Source organism: Vipera berus (genome assembly GCF_964194415.1).
Source record: "Vipera berus genome assembly, chromosome: 3".
Lineage (NCBI taxonomy): Eukaryota > Metazoa > Chordata > Lepidosauria > Squamata > Viperidae > Vipera > Vipera berus.
In genome coordinates, this window is record NC_138204.1 from 110222992 (window position 1) to 110249424 (window position 26433).

The 26433-nt window shown below is 38.5% G+C and overlaps 1 protein-coding gene across 1 annotated transcript in view; it reads right to left on the bottom strand.

The window, feature by feature from the left end:
* The window catches only part of LHX4 (LIM homeobox 4), a gene marked incomplete at both ends in the record, with an annotated part of 59638 nt that overhangs the window by 25238 nt on the left and 7967 nt on the right, over nucleotides 1-26433 (bottom strand). The window lies entirely within an intron of this gene.

Sequence of the window (26433 nt, forward strand, 5' to 3'; positions counted from 1 at the left end):
TCTGGGGAAGATTCAAAGGCTTCTATATTCTTACAAACGAAACTAGCCTGTTTAAAGTCAACATCTTGCTTATTTTGTATCATTTAAAAAGCTTGGAGCCAAATGACCAGCTTCCTTGCTTCATAACTAAAATGTTTATAATCCAGGTTCAGCCTGAGATTCATTTATTTAGCCTTACCCAATGTAAGACCTAATGCAAATTCCATAATCTATTCATCCATAAACCATTGGTAATTTTTAAACATTTTAGGCTCTGCAGCTAGAAAAGCCCAAATTTGTAGTCAAACTGTCAAATTTGGGAGGATGTAAAATGTATTGATGCAGATCACAAAAATTAAAGAGCAAGACATCAAGGCCAGAGTAAAACAAGAAAACAACACATACCGATAAAAACTAGGAACAAGAAACTTATGTAGGAGCTATGTTCCTTTTCCCCAATTTTAGTTTGTGATTTCTTTTCTAAAATTAAAGCTGGGATGTTCAGATTTCTGCCAAGGCAAGCCACGTTTATTAAGGATATTCAGAAACTTCCATAATAAATTCTTATCACTTTGGATCGTGACCAAAATTCAAAAGAAAAGTAACATTACAGTTTGGACTGTTTCAATTTCTTGCCATCTAAATTCATTTCTGTTTTTCTTATCATATGGAACTGTGGACAAACATTTTATCAAATTTTGATTAAAACAGTAGCCAGACAAAATGATTCACAGCATAACACTCAGCTTCATAGTCTATCAGCTAGCCATTAAGGCTATGCAGCATTGTAAAAGTATGCAGATTCTTAGTTTTCCAAACTAGAAAATGCTTAAAAGAAACTAGAAAAAAAACATGTTGATTCAATGATTTAGTAAAAACAAAAATATTGCTTTTAAAGGCTTTACGATTTTTTAATATTATCATGACAACTTTCTTTTCAGAGGTTTTCTATTTTTTACTAAAAAAAAAACCCTCATATTACTAAAGGTTTTTTTTTGTTCCTTCCTTCTATCATATTGATCATTCTGCTCTGAAGAATTAGTTGTAGTGACTATACTAACTATCCACCTTCTAAAATCCTTTCCAAACTCAACCCACTCTTCCTCCCTCCCTCCCTTTTGGCACAATTCCTTGAGTCAAACTATGGAATCCAGACATTTAATAAGTGACAGTTCTACTGCAATTATTTTCATAACCCAGGAAACTTCACCTACTAATTTCTGTCTGACTGATTTCTGTCACTAAAAGCTAGCAAGAAATGGTTTGGAAAGTATAGTACACTAAGTTTGGATTCCATCCTGAGAAATCCTGTAAAAAGAAAAAAGTAAAAATGAAAATAATATTACTATAGAAGTACAGTACATTTCACCATAGTGGGAGAGGCTGTGACTTGTGTGCCTGTTCAATCCAGGATATTGACTTTCATGGCTTCATCTATCCAGTTTTATTATGCTTTATTATGCTGTTTAAAACAGACTTGTCCCCTTCATGGATTACTGCCTTGTCATGGCGAAGGGGCTTGCGTAATTCAATGAAGCTATGAGCTATGCCGTGCAGGGCCACCCAAGACGGACAGGTCATAGCAGAGAGTTCTGACAAAACGTGATCCACTGGAGAAGGAAATGGCAACCCACTCCAGTATCTTTGCCATGAAAACCCTATGGACAGTACCAAAAGGCAAAACGATATGACGCTGGAAGATGAGCCCCTCAGGTCGGAAGGCATCCAATATGCTACTGGGGAAGAGCAGAGGGCTAGTACTAGTAGCGCCAGAAAGAATGAAGCGACTGGGCCAAAGCCGAAAGGACGCTCAGCTGTGGATGTGTCTGGTGGTGAAAGGAAAGTCCAATGCTGTAAAGATTTTTTCTCCATAGGAACCTGGAATGTAAGATCCATGAATCAAGGAAAGCTGGACGTGGTCAAACAAGAGATGACAAGACTGAACATTGACATCTTAGGTATCAGCGAACTAAAATGGACAGGAATGGGTGAATTTAATTCAGATGACCATCAGGTATACTACTGTGGGCAAGAATCCTTCAGAAGAAATGGAGTAGCCTTCATAGTCAATAAAAGAGTAGGAAAAGCAATACTGGGATACAATCCTCAAAATGACAGAATGATCTCAGTTCGAATCCAAGGCAAACCATTCAATATCACAGTAGTCCAAGTCTATGCCCCAACCACCAGTGCTGAAGAGGATGAAATTGACCAATTCTATGAAGCACTACAGCACCTTATAGAACTAACACCAAAAAATGATGTTCTTATCATCATGGGGGATTGGAATGCTAAAGTAGGAAGCCAAAAGATAACTGGAATAACAGGCAAATTTGGCCTTGGAGTGCAAAATGAAGCAGGGCACAGGCTGATAGAATTCTGTCAAGAGAATGTGATGGTCATAGCAAACACTCTTTTCCAACAACCCAAGAGACGGCTCTACACATGGACATCACCAGATGGTCAACACAGAAATCAGATTGACTATATGCTCTGCAGCCAAAGATGGAGAAGCTCTATACAGTCAGTAAAAACAAGACCAGGAGCTGACTGTGGCTCAGACCATGAGCTTCTCCTTGCAAAGTTTAGGCTTAAACTGAAGAAAGTAGGGAAAAGCACTAGGCCACTCAGGTATGAATTAAATCATATCCCTGCTCAATATACAGTAGAGGTGACAAATAGATTTAAGGAATTAGATCTGATAGACAGAGTGCCTGAAGAACTATGGACAGAGGTTCACGACATTGTACAAGAGGTAGCAACCAAAACCGTCCCAAAGAAAAAGAAATGCAAGAAAGCAAAATGGCTGTCTGAGGAAGCTTTGCAAATAGCTGAGGAAAGGAGGGAAGTGAAAGGCAAGGGAGAAAAAGAAAGATACGCCCAATTGAATGCAGAATTCCAGAGAATAGCTAGAAGAGTTAAGAATGCCTTCTTAAATGAACAGTGCAAAGAAATAGAAGAAAACAATAGAATAGGGAGGACCAGAGATCTTTTCAAGAAAATTGGAGAAATGAAGGGCACGTTTAATGCAAAAATGGGCATGATAAAGGACCAAAATGGCAGGGACCTAACAGAGGCAGAAGAGATTAAGAAGAGGTGGCAAAATTACACAGAAGAACTATACAAGAATGAGCTTAACGTCCCTGATAATCACAATGAGGTGGTCACTGACCTCGAGCCAGACATCCTAGAATGTGAAGTGAAGTGGGCCTTAGAAAAACTGAGCAACAACAAAGCTAGTGGAAGTGACAGTATTCCAGCTGAGCTATTCAAAATCTTAAAAGACAATGCAGTAAAAGTGCTACACTCAATTTGCCAGCAAATTTGGAAAACTCAACAGTGGCCACAGGATTGGAAAAGATCAGTTTACATTCCAATTCCAAAGAAAGGCAGTGCCAAAGAATGTTCAAACTATCGCACCATTGCACTCATTTCTCATGCTAGTAAAGTCATGCTTAAAATCCTACAAGCTAGACTTCAGCAGTATGTGGATCGAGAACTACCAGAAGTACAGGCAGGATTTCGAAGAGGCAGAGGAACTAGAGATCAAATTGCCAATATACGCTGGATCATGGAGAAAGCTAGGGAGTTCCAGAAAAACATCTACTTCTGCTTCATTGACTATGCTAAAGCCTTTGATTGTGTGGATCACAACAAACTGTGGCAAGTTCTTAAAGAGATGGGAGTACCAGACCATCTTATTTGTCTCTTGAGAAACCTATATGCGGGTCAAGAAGCAACAGTGAGAACTGGACACGGAACCACTGATTGGTTCAAAATTGGGAAAGGAGTCCGGCAAGGCTGTATACTGTCGCCCTGCCTATTTAACTTATATGCAGAGCACATCATGAGAAAGGCAGGGCTAGATGAATCAAAAGTTGGAATTAAGATTGCCGGAAGAAATATCAACAACCTAAGATACGCAGATGATACCACTCTAATGGCAGAAAGTGAAGAAGAACTAAAGAGCCTCTTGTTGCAGGTGAAGAAGGAGAGTGCAAAACTTGGGTTGAAACTTAACATTAAGAAAACCAAGATCATGGCATCTGGCCCTCTCAATTCCTGGCAAATAGATGGGGAAGAAATGGAGGTAGTGACAGATTTTATTTTCCTGGGCTCCAAGATCACTGCAGACGGGGACTGTAGCCAAGAAATTAAAAGACGCTTGCTCCTGGGGAGGAAAGCCATGGCAAATCTAGACAGCACACTAAAAAGCAGAGACATCACCCTGTCAACAAAAGTGCGTATAGTCAAGGTTATGGTCTTCCCAGTTGCAATGTATGGCAGTGAAAGTTGGACCATAAGAAAGGCTGAGCGCCAAAGAATTGAGGCCTTTGAACTGTGGTGCTGGAGAAGACTCCTGCGAGTCCCTTGGACTGCAAGGTGATCAAACCGCTCAGTCCTAGAGGAGATCAATCCTGACTGCTCTTTAGAAGGCCAGATTCTGAAGCTAAAACTCAAGTACTTTGGCCACCTAATGAGAAGGAAGAACTCACTGGAGAAGAGCCTAATGCTGGGAAAGATCGAGGGCAATAGAAGAAGGGGACGACAGAGAATGAGGTGGCTGGATGGAGTCACTGAAGCAGTAGGCGCGAGCTTAAATGGACTCCAGAAGATGGTAGAGGACAGGAAGGCCTGGAGGAATGTTGTCCATAGGGTCGCGATGGGTCGGACACAACTTCGCAGCTAACAACAACAAAACAGACTTGTACTCAACAGCTCTTCAAATAAAGGATTGTCCTACATATACCGGACACAAGGATGCAAAGTGCTGGATGAGATGCAGCTGGGGTCAAAAGGCTGCTATGTGGGTAAAGCCTGGCAGAAGATGCCATTTTGCTGAATTTTGACAACTATCCTGCTTGCATGACCAAGTTCGGGTTTATTGTCAGACCTGTAAAATACAGTCTGGTGGTGCACTCTGTCTCTACATGTGTTGTCCGTCTGCAAGAGAAATAAGCGCAAAGACCTGGGAGTTCATCTCTCTTTCTATCTTCCTATAGTTCCAAATAATGAAAGATGTTGTAAAGTCTGCTAGGGGAGATTTCCTAGTAAAAGCAATGCACATAAATTCCAATATATATATGTCTGAAAAAAGATTGATTTCTGAAGAAGCAAACCACAGAGCAGATACGGTGTGATATTTCAAGAGATATTTATGCATCAGAGGCTTATTTCTATTCCTTCCCCCTCTTTTGCCTCCTTTTTCCGGGAAAGGAGGCAGTTTTGGAATGGCAGGAGACTGATTCACAATAAATATCAAGAATTTGTTGCCTTTTTATGCCCCTACAAAACCTCTGGATGGCCAAAAAGGAATCTCAGAGGCTTTTGTATTCAAATCCCAATGAAACAGAACCATTGATTGGCTTATTTACTGAGGAGTACTCTATTGCTGGAAAAAGATTCTAATTCTCAAGAGGACTGAATCATGAACCCATTGTTACCCCCACCTTCCTTTGGCTGCCTGAGATAAAAAGCAGGGTCCCAGGGAAGAACTGACCAGACCAAGATTTGAAATCAGGTTTCAGCAATGATAGTAGGACAGCATTCTCCTGAGGTTAGCAAGCTATCTTAAAGAGGCTGTTTTCAGTGGTGGGATTCAAATATGTGAACAACCGGTTCTCTGTGTGGATGCCACTTCCAGAAGTCCATTCTGGGCCTGGGCCACAAAAAATTAGTTACCAATTCTGCCGAACTGGTGCGAACTGGCTGAATCCCACCACTGGCTGTGTTCTTTCTCAGCTCTGCTTTGTCTTCCAACTCCTGCCATTAATTTCTTCTCCTAAGATGGCTGCCTAATAAAAGCCAGGCCTTTTATGCATTTTCAACATCTATTATACAGGCCTGGTTGTAGACTATGCAGGGTTTTGCACTGCATGAAAAGCTGCAAGAGACATGGAGAGTTTGACTAAGAAAAGAATTGTATATACAATGGGAAATTATGCCAATATGATATAATCTTCATTCCTAAAACAGTTGTCTCCAGCTGCAAACATAGGCCTCAGCTATTAGAAAGTGGCCTTTTTTCAAAAACATGCAAACATGTTATAGAGACTCTTATTCCATGGTTTTCATACTAAATACAATTCACTGCCAGGTAATGCTTTCTACCCCACATATAATTTTCTCAACACTAGTTTATTTTCAGTGATAAAAAAAGACAGGGAGGAAGCATGGGAGTCAACCCCACACCAAGGTCTCTGGACCTCAATTGTCCATCCACATTACTGGAAGAGTTTGGGATTTTTTTGCCTTGGCAATAAGGAGGATTGAGGGATTGCAGCTCTGAAGACAAAAGATAACTGCTACACATATACATGCTGAAATTTTTAAAAAGTGCTTCTAATCCCCTTCCACAATGTTGGCATTTAAGCTTTGAAGAAAAAGAATGTCTGTTAATGCCAACTGCCTGCCTTTTCCCCCACCAAAATTTAAATGCTCTTATGAAAGGAATGTTAAATCTGATTGGAAAAGAGAACATTTTCTCACAGTCAAACATTTAATTCTCTTCTTTTCACCCTTTCTAGCACACCTCTCTCCCTCTCTCCCTCCTTGTGTGCTCTGACACACATATCAACTAAAAGAACTGTTTTCTGCTCCATCTGATGTTCCAATTTGGAAACCTGCATGGGCTACTTGCTAGAAAACCTATGCAAAGTTTAATATCTGCAGATAACTCAAATATTTCAATTCAGTTTAATTCATTGATCTAATCCACAAAACTTGCAATAAAATATTATATACCATTAAAAAGTGCAAAGTAAAAATTCAGAAAGAACAGGAAATTCCTGGATATGAATATAGATTTTTTTAAAGTGAGGATATACAGCTTATTCCAAATGAAATTGGCCTATTATTATATATTATTACAGAGGCCATAAAGGTTGCCTCTGAAGTGTTCTATGCAGGTTATAACGCATACATGTTTAAATAAACTTTTTAAATAAACACATTTGCATTATTCTTCCTCATATTAGCCTTTTTTTCTTGGTTTCATGATAATCCCTGAACCTCTTGCCTTTCTTTTCAGTGGATTTTCCAGCCATTTTATATCTGAGACTCCTCTCTAACCAGTCTGACAAGAAAAAAAAGTGAGAGAAAGGCATTTATATAAATGAATTCTCTATCTTATTACTGTAATTCAATTTTTAAAGCTGTCCAATTGCCAAGCAATTTAAGTCATGAAGAACAAAAGAAAAAGCCAAATAATAAAGAAGGGGCAAGGCAGAAACTTTGGTCATTGCAACCCTCCAAATGAGATTCCAATTCACATTATGAAGTAAACTGAGCTCTTCTCCTCCTGAATTTCTGTATTAATTAAGCTTTTATCTCAACTTTTCCTGTAAGGAATCATCCCATTTTATTTTCACTACAATTTAAAAAATGAGCTAGTCTGAGAATAACTGCCTTCCCCATAACCTTAGATCAAGGTTCTTCGGTTAAATTGTGGTTTTAGGACAAACTGTAGTATCCTGATTTGCTTATATTGCTGGGCCATCATGGATGGATTCACTCACCAGGTTGTGCCAAAACCAAGCCTCTTAATGGTTTCAACATCAATTTTGAAACTAATCATTTCATGCTGCAGATTCACTACAATTCATAGGTATCTACACAATGGTTGTTACCTAGTTTAACCCATTTGCAATGATCTCAAATATAAATGTCATGACTTATAACCTTGCATCAGGATGTAAGTATGTAAAGAAGAACTTCCATGATAGCATCATTGTATAAACCATGGGCTCCATGGTTTTCCGCTGAGCTCCAGGAAATGAAGCGTCGGAGACGGGGCCTAGAGAGCTGTTGGAGATCCAGCCGGTCTGAATCCGACCGATCGCGACTAAGGTCCTTTACAAGGTCTTATCTCACAGTGATGAGGATGGCAAGGTCTAAATACTTTGCTACCCTCATCGCGTCTGCAGATAACCGCCCGGCCGCTCTGTTTAGGGTTACCCGCTCCCTCCTTAATCAGGAGGTGAGGGAGGAGCCCTTGCAGGGCCGTGCCGAGGAGTTTAGCCAACATCTGTCGGACAAAATCGCTCGGATCCGGTCCGGTTTGGACTCCGACTGGGCAGAGTCTGACGATGAGGACATGGGCAGTCTTGTTGATATTATCTGGGAGGAGTTCGATCCTGTGACCCTCGACAATGTGGACAGGATCATGGGGAAGCTGAGCTTCACCACGTGTTTATTGGACCCGTGCCCCTCCTGGCTGGTTTATGCGGCTCGGGATGGGACACAAGGCTGGATCCAGGCAGTGATAACTGCTTCCTTGAGTGAGGGTAGTTTTCCTGCCGCCTTGAAGGAGGCGGTGGTGAGAATTCTCCTCAAGAAGCCTGCCTTGGATCCAGCTGTATTAAACAACTTTCGTCCGGTCTCCAACCTTCGCTTTCTTGCGAAGGTTGTTGAGAGCGTGGTGGCGCATCAGCTCCCGTTGTTCCTGGAGGAAGCTGATTATCTGGACCCATACCAATCGGGTTTCAGGCCCGGGCACAGCACGGAGATGGCATTGGTCGCTCTGGTGAATGATCTCTGGCAGGCTCGGGACAGGGGCTGCTCCTCTGTCCTAGTCCTATTAGACCTCTCAGCGGCTTTTGATACCATCGACCATGGTATCTTGCTGCGGCGTCTCAGGGGGTTGGGAGTGGGAGGCACTGTTCTTCAGTGGTTCTCCTCCTACCTTCTGGGACGTTCGCAGTCGGTGTTGGCAGGGGGGCAGAGGTCGACCTCGAGGCCTCTCATTTGTGGAGTTCCTCAGGGGTCGGTCCTCTCGCCTCTCTTGTTCAACATCTATATGAAGCCGCTGGGTGAGATCATTCGTGGTTTTGGGGTTGGGTATCATCAATATCCTGATGATACCCAGCTTTTCATCTCTACCCCAAACCACCCCAGTGATGCCCTCGATGTGATGTCCCGTTGCCTGGAGGCAGTTCGGGTCTGGATGGGGAGGAACAGGCTTCGGCTCAACCCTGACAAGACTGAGTGGCTGTGGGTGCCGGCATCTCGGGAAATTCAGATTATTCCATCTCTAACCATGGGGGGTGAGATATTACCCCCCGTAGATAGGGCTCGCAACTTGGGTGTCCTCCTAGACTCATAGCTCTCTTTGGAAGATCATATAGGAGCTGTGACTAGGGGGGGCCTTCGCCCAGGTTCGCCTGGTGCGCCAGTTGCGGCCCTATCTGGACCGGGATGCCTTGCGCACAGTCACTCATGCGCTCATGACCTCCTGTTTGGACTACTGCAATGCTCTCTACATGGGGCTGCCCTTGAGGACTACTCGGAGGCTTCAGCTGGTGCAGAATGCAGCCGCGCGAGTGGTGGTGGGGGTTTCCCGATACTCCCATGTAACACCTCTACTCCGCGAGCTGCATTGGCTTCCGGTTGCCCTCCGGGTAAGATTCAAGGTGCTGGTAATGACCGGATTACCTACGGGAGCACCTGCTGCCAGCATCGACTTCCCTTCGTCCAGTGTGCTCCCACAGAGAGGGCCTCCTTAGGGTGCCATCGGTCAAAGAGTGTCGACTGGCGGCCCCCAGGGGGAGGGCGATCTCTGTGGGCGCGCCAGACCTTTGGAACCGTTTACCGGTGGAGCTCCAGACGGCTCCCGACCTTTGCTCCTTCCGACGTGACCTAAAAACATACTTATTTGAACAAGCCGGCCTGGTCTGATGGGTTTGGGGTTGTTTTTTTAATATTAACTGTATTAATTTTATTGGAATTGGGCTGTATTATTTAATTCTTTTTTTAACTTTTGTATGTTGTATTTTTACTGTATTTGCCCTGTACACCGCCCTGAGTCCTTCGGGAGAAGGGCGGTATAGAAATTAAATTATTATTATTATTATTATTATTATTATTATTATTATTATTATTATTATTATTATTATTATTATTATTATTATTATTATTATTATTAATTATTATTATTATTATTATTATTATTATTATTATTATTATTATTATTATGCATGTGTTTTGTCTCAGCACCGTTTATTATTACTGTTATTTCAAATGCTCATTAGAGAATATCAGGTGTTTATGATTTTATAGAGCTCTTTTTGGTAATTTCAATTTTTTAGAATCCTGATTAGCAGTGAAGCATTATGTAAGGCCAGCCACAGTTTGACAATGGAACAACATAAACTTCAGCTTTCCGATGATAATATAGTAAGTGCTAAACAAATCCCCAAGAATATAGAAGTGTGGTTATTTTAAAGGAGAATGCCTGGTGAATTAACTAAAAGAGATCAGGAATTCGAAAAAGCCTCTAAACAGAGGCAGGTGGCAATGAAAGTTAATATATATTGTATGGCAAAGTAAAAGCCTGACTTTTTGCCATTTCTTTATAAATAAATAAACCATTTATTTTGTTTTTAAAGATGTCATTTCACTTTTCCCATGAAACATTTCTTTATTTCAAAAATAAGATATTACATTTAAAATAACTACAAAAATGACAAAAACAAAATTACAGACAGTTGAAACAGACAATTACAGAAGAAAAAAGAAGAGTGCACAATATGTACAGAATCAACATTAAACATTGAACACATATTGTTCACCCTGGTTGAATGCTTTTTCCATTTTTTTCCAAAAATGAAAAGATTTTACAGAGATCTCTCTGTAAGATTTAGAGAGCTTGCAAAGTGGCATTCAAAATTCTAATTCATTAATAGATTCCCTATTCATTCACTATCCATATAATTCCTGGATTGCTGTTTGGGATATCTATTAATGAAGAAATATAATAATTGTCTGGGCATGTGTTAGGGTTAGGGTTAACAATAACAGTTCCTGAACTAATCAAAACTTCCTTCCACCATTCCACCCAAAACGTAAAGGAAATAGGTAGCTAGTGTGTCATGCCTCCTCATTTTCAATCCAAGCTATGTGTTTTTCTGGTTAATGTCACCCATCCACCCACCTAAGTCTGAGCCATTGCTACATGGAGAACTTCCCTGGCTACAAAGAGCCATTCTTTCTGTTTAAAAACTACTGTGAACTATGAAGAATAGCACATCAGCATTTTTGCAGCCAGAGATCATAGCCAAGATTGATCTAGGCTGTTTAACTAATTGCAGATCCCTGCAACCATTTCTAGGTGCTTATTAGCCCAAAGAAAGAAGGCAAAGGTGAATTGGAATTCCTTCTGCTTTTGCTTCACCAGAAGACCAGTCCAGGCTACTGCTTAGGGATGTACTGTTGTACTTGCCTTTTATGCTAAAGCTGGAGGAAGCAGGTAAAAGAGAAAAAAGAATAAGCAGAGAAGCTAAATTCATGAGCTAGGAGGTGTCGTGAAGCAAGCTATTCTGTTAATGCTCAGCAAGAATAAAATTAGAACTGTTAGGGTTGAGTTTTAGATCAGCCGAGTTGGAAATAAATTGTCTCATTTACTAATATTGTCTACATTGTGAGTATGAACAGATCAGGAACTGCTTTCAAACTGGTATAGACTCCTCCTATGGAGGTATCCTTATCTCCAATACCATTTCTATCAGTAAAGAGATAACAGCATGTAAAACTATTCAGACTTCTTGATTTTTCCTTTCTTTAAAACTTGGTTGTTCCCTATGGCAGGAAAAAAATCAACCAAACTATACAGAATCCATTCCCCTCGCCAACAACTAGCAAAACATGAAAATAAAACAAGGCTTCAGTAAAAAAAAAAAGAATCTATATGCCTGCTTTGTCTTTGTAAGTACAATTATCTGTCATGAAAAATCTTGCTGATTATTCTATCTTTCCATCTAGCAATTTTGTAATTTATTTTAACTATAATATAATAGGAATACAGTACAGTTAGTGGAATTATACACTGTGGAATTATTCACTGTGATCAGATTAAAATCTAATGCTTTAATGCAACAAATATTTCCACTTAATGTTTATAATATGAAGTGTTTACTCTCTTTACAATACAGTACTTTATTAGAATAAAGAAGCTTCTTTTGTTTTTCTCTGTTAAGAATAGACAGTTATCTAGCCCAGTGGAATTAGATTTCTATTGCTGTTTAATTGACCAGTCACAAATTAGTGCTACTGGGTAATAGAGCTAAGTTCTTGAATCCTGAGTCATGTTATCAATCCTGTTTTTCAAAGCCAAATTACCTCTTCAGTTCCTGGCCCTGAAATTGTAATGAACCATTGCAGAATCACTTGAAAGCAGTTTCTTTCCAGAGTTTTCAGTACAAGTGAAGTGGAAACTCCCTGATCAGGGAGTTGCAAGTCTTACATTTTTAACAGGAGAGTTTGCTTAAAACTTAGGATATTTGTGACAATTCTTTTTGCAATTCCTATGTCTGGTTCTTTTAAAATTATCTTTTGTTCAGTATTGGACTGAAAAATAAATATGAAACATTAGAATGCTAAATATACCATAGATTGGCCATAAATTGGCCAACATTCTTAGAAATGATTAGAGATTTCAAAAGAGTCTTAATCAGGTACTTTATACATCATTAATATCAGAACATGCTTTATACCTTGCTTCCTGAAATTTCAAAATGCCTTGCTGTCCTTCAGAATGTCAAATGGTAGTAGAACTAAGGTTCCAGAATGGAACTATAAGTTGGTAGGGACTCTTTCGTGGATGTTTAGGGCATGAAATATGCAATTGTTATTCCATTGTTGGAGAAAACATCAACTCCATTCCACAGAAGACCTTTAAAATCACACTGCATTGTTCCAGCAACAAGACTGTGATAATCTGCCACTGTGAAATGGATTCCTTCTGACCAACAGTCTCAGCAGTGGCATATGTATCAGTAGTGAACACTATATGAAATATGATTTCAGATCACAACAATTTATTAGATAATGCCTTCCAAGTATCTTCTTCAAATTAGTACGTGTCATGTCCTTTGATGAGATAGTTAGGAATGGTGGAAAATGTAGTCTTGCACAGCTAGGGACTATAGTATAATTGAAAGCTGCTCAATGACATCATTTGAGACAAGTGGTACAAGTAGCCTTTCCCCAAATCCTATTCTAATTTATGAGCAAGTTAAATAATTAAATAAGTTGTACGGTAACATGTGAAGTCCAACATAAACCACAATAAGCTTTATATGAGGAAACGTCTCAAAAATGGGAAGAGAATTAGAGAGGAAACTGAAATATCATATCTCGAGATCACTCGAAACCAAAACAATATTACATTATAATTTAGGAAAAGCACCTCCAAATTCAAAAAGCTGTCAGCATGGGTAATGAATTGTGTGAAAAAAAGCTATTGCTTAAATATATCAGAAGCAGGGTACTAATTACGGAACTGTGGACTTAGATAAGAAAACAATTGTTATCTTTCTTTAAGAAAAAAGAAGCTAAACAAATTGCAGAGAAAGTAACTGTCTTTTTACAGTGTAAAATATAGACATGTTTCTGTGTTCATTCTTCTACCATTTTTTCCACAAATGAACACATCTGTTTAACAAACACAAACCACAGAGCTGCCTCTTATTTTCAAGAAATCTGTTAGTCTTTTTCTTTCCAATATACATGGAGAGTTATGTGTACTGAACTTGCTTTCAGTGGCCACAGATTTGATTAGGTTACCAGCTAATGGACCTACTCTTTTAACCCTAAGTCAAACACAGTTGAAACATCCAAGAAGATGACTTTGTGGGCAGAGCCTCCCACTCCACACACACTCCCTCCCCCACTCCCCAAGAGACAACAGATTATGTTAGCTCTCTTTCCACTTCTTTCTACTCAAACAATATTCTTACTGGGCTGCATGGAATTTGTGTGGGAACAAAATCAGAAAGAGAAGTGCGGAAAGCTGTCCAAATTAAGCTTTGAGTTCCATTCAGTCCCCAATGTATCTGTCTACCTATTGTTTTGGAAGGAAATGGGGCAAGATTTTGAGACGAGACCATGCCAAATTGTCTTTAGTGCAAAAATATCTTATAAATTCACTGTTATTCTTCCTTCCAAGTGTAGTGATATAACTTCTATATTCAAAAGCTTGGAGCACAGGAATTTTAGCTTGTGCTGCATTAATAGTTATTTTGATAGCATCAAAATATTTAATATATTACTGAATATTGGTTTCATGTTACTCACCTAATTTAACTTTCAGCATTAAAGAAATAAAAAAGTCTCATTAAATATTTTAAAATGTGCTTTAATCTTGTAGAAATGAAATAAATTACAGTGCCATATGCTGGCCTCTATTTTAAACTGTTAATCATTGCTTCTATCCTTCTCCTTGATTGTGTCAACCACTCTTCTGAGATACAGGGGTCTTTTGCATACTAAAAATGTTTCACAGGGATTTTTCCTGTTTTCCATCCTTTACTATCCACATTCATGTGTACTTTGCATGCCTATATTTATTGCACTGATGGACCATATGATGGACCTAAGTACTGAAACACACTAAGGCCATTTTCCTAATAGTTTAGACTCCTGGTCATCCTTCCTTGGGTTGGCAAAAGGCTCTGCTGCTATACATTCATCCAGGTTGTTGCCTGCAGCTGGGTTCTGTAATATCTGTTGTGTCTCTAGTAGCTAAGTGCCAAACTGGAGGGAGTTACCAACAACTCACTTTTTCTTCTATCAGCAATGAGAGTTAGGCCAGGTCAAGAAATAAATTCCTCGAACACTATTTTAGCACTTTATTGCTGCCACATGTAATAACAGAATCTTGAAAGTCTGATCTGTATTCTTCCCCCCCCCCCCTTCTTACATCAAAGAAAATCAAGGTGGAGAAATCTTGAGTTTCTTTCTCACTCACTCCTCCCCCCAGTACTAAGTTAGTATTTAACTAATGCCTGTTGAATTCTTTCTTCAAGGCTATCTCTGTTCTCTGTTCTCCTTTACATCTCCCCCCTGGTGCCGTCAACTTTTCCTTCTAGGCTGGAAAATATACAGAATATTGTAACAAGAAAAGATAGGGTTGCTATACGCACTTCAACACTGTTTCAATTTTGCACATACCTGCCTTTGTAATTCTACCTGTGAATTGTGACTCTTGACCCCTCTCACCTCTACTTTGCTTTTAGAGTCTTAAGCATTTTATCCAGGAGATATTAATTAAGCTCTTGAAAGTGACACAGAAACTTTGAAATTTTGGAAGTATTTATTCTTTCCTTTCTGGTTTCCTCAACTCAGGGTGTCTGTTCTATGTCCAACCAAAGCTCTGCTTTGACTATTTTTGGGTTCCAGGCACACAATATTCATGATTGTCAAGACTTTTGACCAACTGGTGGTTAGCGGCTTCTCAATTAGCAAATGGCTTTAAAAAGAAATATAAGCATATCTTGGTAACAATGTGGTAACAGGGTCATATAAATAAATAAATACACAATGAAAAAAAGAGGAGGAAGGGAAGGAAATATAAGAGCCCAAGTAGACAGGAAAAGAACAGAAATCAAAATATACATAAGTTATAATTTGAAGACATGCTTTCTAGATGAAAGTTGGGGGTTTTCCTTTAATTTGTTTGTGATTTGCACTTTCTTCCGTCCACCTTCTTTATGGTCTTTTTATTTAACCTGTCCATATAACGAAAAAGACTTCTAGTGATTGGTGAAGTCACCAATGGCTCACTCATCAATTTAGGAAGGGGTTCAAAAATCTCAGGAAAGAATGCCAGTTGCCATTCTGGGGACTGAGAGATAGATAGAAATATTGTAAAAAGGCCATAACTAAAAGTATGGTTAAATTTGGAAAGAAGATATAGTCAGTCAAATTGCTGGGAAATAAAAAAAAACCCACCACCCCTGGAAAATAGACATGAACTCACTCATTAGATGGTGCAATTTTCTCTTACTGTTCTGCAGACCCTGGAGAAAGGAGATTGCAAGTTATGCACACTTCCTAATTTTGGGGGCCCCCTCATGTATTTCGATGAGGAATATGGTGACTATCATAATTAATGCAGAATTCCGCTCTATCAATGTTTTATTTCCCTTCATTAAGACTGCAAGGGCTTCCCAAAATGTCAGTGAGTTATACAGCTCTTCCCCATAAGTGGCAATGAAAACCTTATAGCATCACTGACATTGCACATTTTGTTTATGCCACCAATTTTAGTTCCTCTTTTTAAAAGAAAAGAAAATCCAATAATGGTTTCTTCGTGAAGTGCATTAGTTACCATAGAAACAGCAATGTCACTCAAATGGGCAGAACTTGAACATCATCCAAAAGTACGGCTTAAAGGAAGTGACGGTGCTCCTTGAGCTGGAGCCAAAGTTGGGAATGACTTGTCCCAGTCAGTGACAGGAAGTTGTTGCGTACACAACGGGAAGTAGAGTATTTTAATGACATCATTAAAGTATTGCAAGTTAGAAATTAGAGCAGTATGGAACCGTAGATTAATTTATTTACCCTAAGATTTAAATTTATTTATTTATAGCAATTTAGCATTCATATAATACTTAGAATGTTAAAACTTTCATAGACATTATAACGTGACTCTCACATTTCTACAGGGTCCTTATCATTATGGAGGTAGGGAATAGAATGGTCATGCTGTAATCTCTATCATCATGTTACTTGAAATATGACCAAACAATAAATAATAGTAATAAATTAAACAATAAAATCAATCATGTATTGAAACACAGTAATTAAAACAATATGCCTGAAACAATTTGGACACATAAAGCAAGGTGCAACATAGTGTCTACATCTCTAAGTCAACTATGTTCCATGAAAATTTGGTAAAACAAATTAAAGATCAAAACCGAGCGCATATAAAGAGAATATATAATACTTTAATAGAATTGGATTCTGAAACAGAATTAGTTAAAGATTGTATGATAAAATGGGCTCAAAATATTCAAGAACCAATTTCATTGGATACATGGGAGGTAATTTGGGTTAGAAATGTGAAATTTACTCAGGCTCAAAATTTAAGAGAAAACTTTTATAAAATGTTTTATAGATGGCATTTGGATCCTAAAAAGTTGTCTTGTATGTATCCTAACTTACAGCCCAAATGTTGGAGATGTGGTAGTTTGGATGCTACCTATTATCATATATGGTGGACTTGTAGAAATGTTAAAGCTTTTTGGATTAAAATTTGGTGGAATATTCAAAAGATTTTTAAGAGAAAGATAAAATTTTCTCCACAATTGTTTTTATTGGGTATTGTTATAGATTGTGATACTAAAGAAACAAATTTGATGTTGAATTTGATAACAGCAGCAAGGCTCTTGGTAGGTCAATATTGGAAGAAAGATAGTTTGCCTACTATAGAAGATTGGTCACTTAAGGTGTCAAATTTGGCAGAAATGGCTAAGATTTCTGCTTATTTGAAGGATCATTCACAAGAAAGATACATTTCGGTCTGGAGAAGATGGATAGATTATATTCAGAACAAATACGGGACTAAAAAGTTTCATCTAGCTTATGAATGAATTATAGAAGGATATTAATATTAGTTTGTTTTTATGGTATTTTTATTAGTTTTTATTATATTTTATTATTTTTATCATTAGTATTGTTTAATAATATGGATATTATTTTGTTTTTATGTTCTTAATTTGTCCAAATATATTCTTTTATTTTACCTTTTTTATAATTTAAAATAAAATTATATGAAGTGTTAAATTACAGAATATTTAATGACAGAAAAAAAATCAAAGGAAATATTCCTTGAAAAAAAGCATTTATTTTATCCCATTGGTTCTTCACTTCAAATATGCTTTCCCTAGTTTTTAGCTTACTTTTCCTTGCTCTTTCATCAGAAGAACATCTTGTCTCACTCCAACTGCTCAGATTATCCCTTATTTTAAGATGTAAGTTTCAAGTCACATTAATGAATGAATGAATGAATGAATGAATGAATGAGTGAATGAGTGAATGAACCTTTATTGTCAAAGTACAACCATGTATACATTGAGATTGGCTGAGCCTCCCTTCGTGTCCCCACCCCCCAACTCACAGTGACAACAAACCCTCCATCTTGAACTAATTGCACAACACACCGGCCTCGCATAAAATTTATAAAAATTATTTCCCGTTCAAAAGCCTGACAGCCCATGGATAAAAGCTGTTTTTCAGCCTGTTCGTACGGCTGGCTATACTCCTATATCTCCTACCCGATGGTAGGAGAGTAAAGAGATACCGTCCAGGGTATGAGTCATCCCTGAGAATTTTCCTCACTCTTCCAAGGCAGCGAGCCCTGGCGATGTCATCCAGGGGTGTCAGGGAACAGCCCACAATGTCTTGTGCTGTGCTCACCACCCTCTGTAATGCTTTCCTATCCGCGGCTGTCAGACCAGCATACCAAACCACAATACCATACGAGAGGACGCTCTCTATAGTAGACCGGTAAAAAAGGGTCATTAGCCGTTGTTCTACCCTGTTCTTCTGCAAGACCCTGAGAAAGTGAAGCCTCTGTTGGGCTTTTCTGGCCACCTGGGTTGTATTAACTTTCCAGGTCAGATCTTCACAGAGGTAGACTCCCAGAAATTTAAAGGAGGAAACTAACATATTTTGGATGCCAATTTTCCCAGCAAAGTGCCCTTGATGGAGTAGGGTGTCTCAATTCTGATAAGCATGTCATGAGTAAAAGCAAGGTCAAATATCCCTAGTCATATCTGAAAGCAAATTTGTTTACAGTACAGAATGCAATGGAGGCTGAAGTTTTTGGATTCCAACAGAGGAACTTGTCAGGAACCTGTGAGTGCTGCATAATGCTAAGCTTTTGCTACCTGAAATGATGCCTCATGGTAGGATTTATAGAGCGCCAATAAAAATTGCAACAATAAAATAAAAACCATCTGTGTGTGTGTGTGTGTGTGTGTGTGTGTTTGTGTATGCGTATATGCGTGTATATATATATATGAGCAAATGAAAATAAAATGCCACATTTTAAAAGTCATTAGCAACCCTTAAAGCTGGAGTATTGTAACAGAAAAGCAATGTTGCCTGGGCATGCTGTGCTTCCATTTCTGCCCATTTCCACTATAGGTGACAAAAATAACTTTCCAGATTTTATCTGGCTGTAATCATAATCCCTGACTTGTATAAAGGCTTAGCATCCTGCAAAAGCACACTAATAACAATAGCAACACAATTCATAATGTCACTGATAGAATGCCCTAGCTAAATTCAGTTTTAGGATTCATACATGAAACAAAGATAGGTTATAGGGCAATGATACTCTTAATTTATTATCCTAGTTTCATCCAAGTCAGTGCAGATATGCTTCTGTAATTTTTCCATTAGGCAGATGTCCATAATTCAAAGAAAAATATGTCACCTCTGACTGGAAGATCAAAGTATAGAAGCAATTAAAGGACTGTTGGGTTAAAGCAGATAGATTGTGAAACTCTCTCCTAAAAATATCAAATATTTCCTGAGAATTGCTTTCCTTATTTAAATGTGGTACTTTTAACATACTTTTAAGTTTTGAATGCATGAAGCAGAGGGTTTAAATAGCAGCGCTATTACTCTTCTTCTTCTTCTTCTTCTTCTTCTTCTTCTTCTTCTTCTTCTTCTTCTTCTTCTTCTTCTTCTTCTTCTTCTTCCATATCCATTATCGGACATTGGCGATCATGTTGGCGATCCTATTTTTATCAGCAGCTGCATGAAAAAGTGCTGCTGAGTTTTGTCCAAAGCAGTCCCTTAGATTTTGAAGCCATGATGTTCTTCTTCTGCCTGGACCTCGTTTGCCTTCAATCTTTCCCTGGAGGATTAAATGGAGTATGCCGTATTTTTCTGGGTGTCGCATCACATATCTGAAATATTCTAACTTTCATTTTTTAATTGTTTTGATGATTTCCCTTGGCTTTCCCAGGCGGCTTATCACCTCCTCATTTCTGATCTTGTCAACCCAGCTTATATGTTACAGCCGCCTGTAAATCCACATTTCAAATGCTTCTAGTCTCTTCAGGTAGCCTTCTGTCAGAGACCAATTCTCTACTCCATAGAGCAGGATAGAAAAAATATAACATCTGACAAGCCTGATTTTCGTGACTGCAGAGGACCTTTTTCATTTTGAAGAATGCTGTTTGAGCTTTCTCTATTCTTGTCTTTACTTCAATGGTCATGTCCCAGCTTTCATGTAAATTAGAACCGAGGTGCGTGATCCTTTCAACTTTTTCTAATGGTATTCCTTCCAAATTTATTGGTGCTAAATTAACGGGTTGTTTACTGACAACCATGATCTTGGTTTTCGAGGTGTTAAGCTTCAAGCCATATTTTTCAGATATTTCTGTGCCTCTGTTGATGAGGAGCTGAAGGTCTTCATGCTTACTGGCAAGCAGAACTGTGTTGTCAGCATATCTTAAATGTTTGATGATGATCCAAACACCATTTACTTTGATGCCAGCATCAATGTTCTCCAGTGCCTCGTTGAAGATTGACTCAGAGTAGATATTGAACAACAATGGAGACAGAATACATCCCTGTCTGACCCCTCTTCGTATTTCTGCATCAGCTGAGTATTTTTGGCCTACTCTCATATTTGCTACCTGATGCCAATATAGATTCTTTATGATTTGGATTATTACACTATTACACTTGGTAAAAGTAATAGCTGGCATTGCAAAGATATTAGGTGGGGTGGGGATTCCCTCTGTGCCCTAGAAGAGGAGGTTAGCTAAATGAACACTTATTAACAATGAGAGACAGAATTGCTATGATTAATTGCTAAATTCAAGAACAAGCAACAAGCCAAAGCAATCTCCATCTTAAAATATGGGCACCTAAAGACCTCTAATCCACAACTCAGCCAAATCTTCATCTAGAAAATCTTTCCTTTCAACAATACAGCACACTCTTTTTTACTCTGGGGTGGATTCACAATGGGAATACTGATTCTTCCCTCTGCCAACCATGCCATAAGCTTAATGTTGATGGTGACTGATACCATGATTCTGATCAATAATGTAACAGGATTAAAAAGTACAACCAGTAAATTCTAGATGCACTACACAGGGCAAAATCTGGAGCAGATTGTCCAGGAGAGGCTCAAGAGGGCTTGAGGATCTTATATAATAAACACACAACAAGAAAACCTTAAGTTGAAATGTTGGAATATATTGAAATGATTAAGCACTGCCTCTACCAAAATTAAGATTCAGATTATTTTAAGGGGCCTTTCCTCTCCCCTGGTTATCTGTCAGTCATCCCAATACTTTCAGTTAGAACCTTGGAATAGTTGGCTGCCATCCACAATGCAATCTCCATATATTCCTGTTTCTGTAAGAAAAAAAAAGAGTCAGAGACCCTAACCTGAAATTTCAGAAAGGTTCTAGAAGGTCAAGCTAAGATATTTCTTGCTGTTTCATTACTATCACTTGAAAACATACTAACAAGTGAACTTTTCCTAAAACCAAGACAATGTATCATGCCACAGTCCCCACACAGTCACCTTCCTTTAATAGCGATCATGAGCAACTTCATACTGATTCCAAAGACGGGCTTGTTCATTTGCATAATACTAATGCCATAATAAACAGGCAGCCTTCCTCCTGCTAACTTGTGGCTTTGCACCTGCCTCTGAAGCAACGAAGGATTAATTGCTCATCTTGCCTCATATGAAAAGAATGAGGTGCAACTCATTCTCAAAGCCATGGGAGTTTCCCCAAAGCCCTTCCAGCATTACATTCAGAGTTTGTCTATTGAAAAGAAACAATTCAACCACGAGCACCAAATGCCATTGATGCGGACCCCAATGCCAGCTAAGTGTCCTTTGGTAGGGTGGGTAGAGGTGCAGTTTGGACCCCAAGAAAACAGCTGTTTTTGAATTATAAACATTTGGCTCAACGGCACATATCAAAAATGAAATTTAGTTGCCCGCTCTCAAAGAGAACACATACATGACACACACTTAAACATACTATATACAACATATACATACTATATACAACCTATGTATAGACCTACACCCCTACGTATACATAAGATATGAATATTAAACACTGTCCATCTTGAATATTCTCGTATATCTAGGGCAGAATCCAGGATCAGCCATCTTTTATTAGTTTACAGACTTTGTCACATGATGGCACTTTCTTCTTTTACATTCCTGATTTTATATAGTCGTGGAGTTCTTCCAGACAGACATCTTTCTGCTTCAGAACTCTTCTAACTCTGGTATAAAATGCAGCCCAATTAATTTGTATGAGTTTGTGGATCTGTTCTCTGCCTTCCTTTCTTAGTGAGAGACTTCTGAATGTGCAATAGCTTAGGCAAAGAGAACAGGGGGAAAGCTGACCAAAGTTTATTAGCAACAGAAACATTGGATTTCTCTGTCGTTCCCCAAACAGACCAGAGAGAAGTCTCTCTTTGCTTTTTGTTTCAGTAAGAGACTAAACACAGTACAAAGCAGTCATCTGCTTGGGGTTGGGTTTGTTGTTGTTTGCTTTCCCCCCCTCTCCTTACACAGGTACTTTAATCCCCCCTCCTAAGGGGTCGAGCATGCATAATCAATAGGATTTGGGGGAGTGTGCAAAGTATCAGACTGCTTATTTATCTATCTTGAGATTTCATGCAGTTTCAAAAATCTGGTTACTGTATAATTTGGGCACTGTGTACCAATACATGGACCACACCTTTTTTTTCTAGAAACCCATGGCATGTGTTGAAGTTTATTATGCTTTAGGAAAGCAGAATCAAGATGACAAAGTTCTTACATTTGGGATGTGAAAACGTGATGAGGTGGGAATTAGGAGACAATGAAATGAGACAGATATCTAGGAGAAAAGCAGTGACATGGCTTTTGGCTCTGTTACAGATCAGTTAACAATGGGGCACAAATTCTGCTTCAACAAATGGAAAGAGTCCCTGAAAAAAGGTTCCAACTTTCAGAATTGGAGGTTCAATGCCATGCTTGGCAAACATCCCTTCCTACCCTTCATCACTCCCTCTGACTTTAAACAGAAGAGGTGAGTTCTAGAGAAACTGAACCAAAACAGGCTATGGAGAATTAAGAAAGATGAAACACTATTGGTAAGGAAATATGCAAGTATAAAATTCTATTTGGGAGTAAATTGATATGTAAATAAATTCACTATTAAAATGCCTTGGTGGCACAGTGGTTAGAATGCAGTATTGTAGGCAAACTCTGCCCACAGCCGGGTCGTGACTGGGCTCAAGATTGACTCAGCCTTCCATCCTTCTGAGTTGAGTAAAATGAAGACCCAGATTGTTGGGGGCAATTGCTGACACTGTAAACTGCACAAAGAGGGCTGTAAAGCACCTTGGGGTGATATATAAGTCTAAGTGCTATTGCTATTGCTATTAATGATAATCCCCCAATTAGTAAAATACTTACTTTTTTAAAAAATACAGGTTAATGAGAGATCACATAATAGTCAATAATCAAGGAAATTTCATGAGTGAACATGAATAAAAAAAATGGACAAAACTGACCATTTGGCTGATGTGTAATATATATGCATGTTTTGCCAATTTAAAATTTTCCTTCCCCTCTCCCTGTGAAAGAGTTCTTCAAATGCCTTTTTAAACATAAATAAGGCAAACTGTTCAGTTAACTCCCTATAAAGTAAAGACATATAAATAATGAGATTTCAGGGAACCGTGGTAGAGATAATAAAAGTAACATTTCAAATAATTAGATTAGTCAGGGATACATACAAAAGAGTAAAAGTTTAATAAACTCTGAGGAAAAGTCTGTGAAATGATATACATTACAATATGCTTTAGTGTAACAACAAGCAACACCATTACACATTTGATATATAAATATATATAAATAATTAAATATCCCCCACACCTCATCCAATCCCTCAGTTGAAAGAATTATTTTACAATCCCATAGTTTTGCAAGAAGATGGATGTCCTTCCAAACTAATTGCAGATTCACATACCTATGTAGATACATTAAAAAACATAAAAATATAATGTATTCAAAAGATTTTTTTTAAAAACTGCATGATTATTGTACCCAATCAATGTATATACAATACAATCCTATAGATGGTTACTTAAAGATAAACACAGAAAGTTTGTCACCAGGTTGTTTCAAAATTAATTGCACCGTATCACTAACAAAGAAGAGATGAGTGTTTTCATTGTGGATAGTCACCTGTCTCATTTTGCATGTATTTGTGCTTTGAAAGAAAAAAATAGGGAACTTAATCTTTCTTCAGACTTAGTTCTGCACCTGGCCATTGACTTCAAGACAAGAGATATTATTTTTTATTTTATTTATTAGTCAAGAAGTGGCTGGGACAGCACAAAAAAACCAGCTAAATCTCAGTCAAACCTCATTTTAATTTAAATGTAAATAAAATACAATAGTTAATAATAACAACCCTAGGTAATTAATGTTTGCTTTTCTATCAATGCTAATGAGATTCAGTGATGTGTAGTAGTTAAAGGGACCAGTAATAGTATATCAAGTCATTTGTAAGATTATTCATCAGGAATATGTCTTGTGTTAAATATTATGAGATACAAAACTAGTCACCATTTTTAAGCATGGACTAAAGAAATGGATTTGTGTATTCATTATATTAACAACAGCAAAGGCAATAATAATTTCTATACTATTTTAGGAGGACTCTTTTTGAGTCCAAGAGTGGTTTTCTTAACTGCAATTTTTTTCTCAGGTGTATCAACCCACAGTGAATACATAAATTGAAATTTGTTCCTTGTTCTCCTTTTAAAAAAATAAAAAAATTGTAGCCACAATTGTGGAGAAAAGCAGAAGTGATCTACCAGACACCATTCACTAGACTTATAAACAAGCTCAGGAAAACATTTATGTCAGTCTCCATCATTTGATTTCAAGGATAGGTCCAAATAAACCATCACAGCATGATGGATCAGCTTCTTTGGGCTTCAAATATGATCCACCTCGGAAATCTCTGAACAGACTGAACCTCAGGTTAATTAGAGGGGATTGGAGGGAAAAGTCTGTGAGAAATTTCCACACAGGCCCTGAAACTCAAGCAAATGTTAATTCACTTAAAGGACTAAAGTACTACAGGAAAGACCACAGGATTCATTTGATATGGTGTAAATTTATACTGACTTTATCAAAAATACCTAGTTACAAGGGTGTTAGTGCTGGTCTTTTCAGCATTCTTTCTTTCTTCTGATTTTATATTATTGCCTTAAATTAGGTAACTGAGATATAAATGGTTTTATGTGCTCATTTTGTTTTTAAAAGTTTTTTTCCTACAATAAAATCATATTTGTTCCAATACAATACAGTTTTTCCCCAAGATAGTTTATTTTTGCTGGACAAAGAGAATAAATGCAAGAAAGCTAATCTAAAATTGATCTATAATCTGCACCACTGAATCATGCCTCTGATCCAAAAACCACTAAACTGAGCTTAAGGACCTGTTCATACAATTGCAACAGCAATTAGAAAGCCGCCACAAAGTCATGAAAAAAAATGCCTAAATGTATTGTTTGATCCTCCATACACCCAAATTACAATAGTTATTCTTAAAGATATAGAAAATGGAAATGAAGCAAATTCATCATTCAATATTCAGAAACTTATAGAAACGTATATAAGGTATGTGTTCTTTGTTAAGATTCTGATAGCATAGATCAACTCAAAACTACTTATGACAAATTTTTGACAATCAGTGAGTGATCTCTTTCATTAGGCTGAGCATGACTTCTCTAGGAAACAAGCCTGCATGCTTTTCAAACCACTTCGGGTGTGATACCTCTACTCTCACCAGAGGGCAAGATTTATTGAAATTGATCTTGATTTGTCTTTCTTCTCCTTGTTCTGAGAACAAAAAACCAACTCTACAGACCAACTCTTGAGTAATCTCTTTTTGATTCGTTGGCTACTGTTAGGCTCTGCTGTAGATTATTTGTTGAATTTGGGATAGACCTTGTTGCAATAAAAGAAGAGGGAATTGGGAGGCGGTAATTGTTATAATTATTGTTTCCTCATCTCATCTGCTTCATGGTCTGTTTTGGCTGGTTCTCTTCTTCAATAAGAGACTAAAACTTTAGAACAAAAAACAAGTTTGTTTGTTTTTTGGAAACACGCGCACACACACATCAAAAGGTGAAGATGGCTGAATTCAGGTCAAGTGACGGAGGCACGTTGGAGGAGCCGAGCATTAAACCCACTAAACCAGGGGTCTTCAAACTTGGCCCTTTTATGACTTGTGGACTTCAACTCCCAGAATTCCTCAGCCAGCAAAGCTGGCTGAGGAATTCTGGCAGTTGAAGTCCACAAGTCATAAAAGGGCCAAGTTTGAAGACCCCTGCACTAAACCTTAGAGGAGAGAAGCAAGTGCTGCTCTCTCTAGCAAAGCGGAGGATCTCGGTCCTCTTAGGCCTCACTGGGCCCAAAACACCTCGCAGGAGACCAAAGGGGGAAAAAGCACCCAAAGGCCTCGTCTCTCTTCGCTTCGAATTTCTGGGGCGCTTCCGAACGGGGGCAGCATCACCTCGTTTCGCCCTGAAGGGACGCCCCCCCCCCGTCGCCCGCCCCCGCGCACCGCCTGCCGCGCGCCCTGGCGCTCCTCCAAATGGCCACCTACC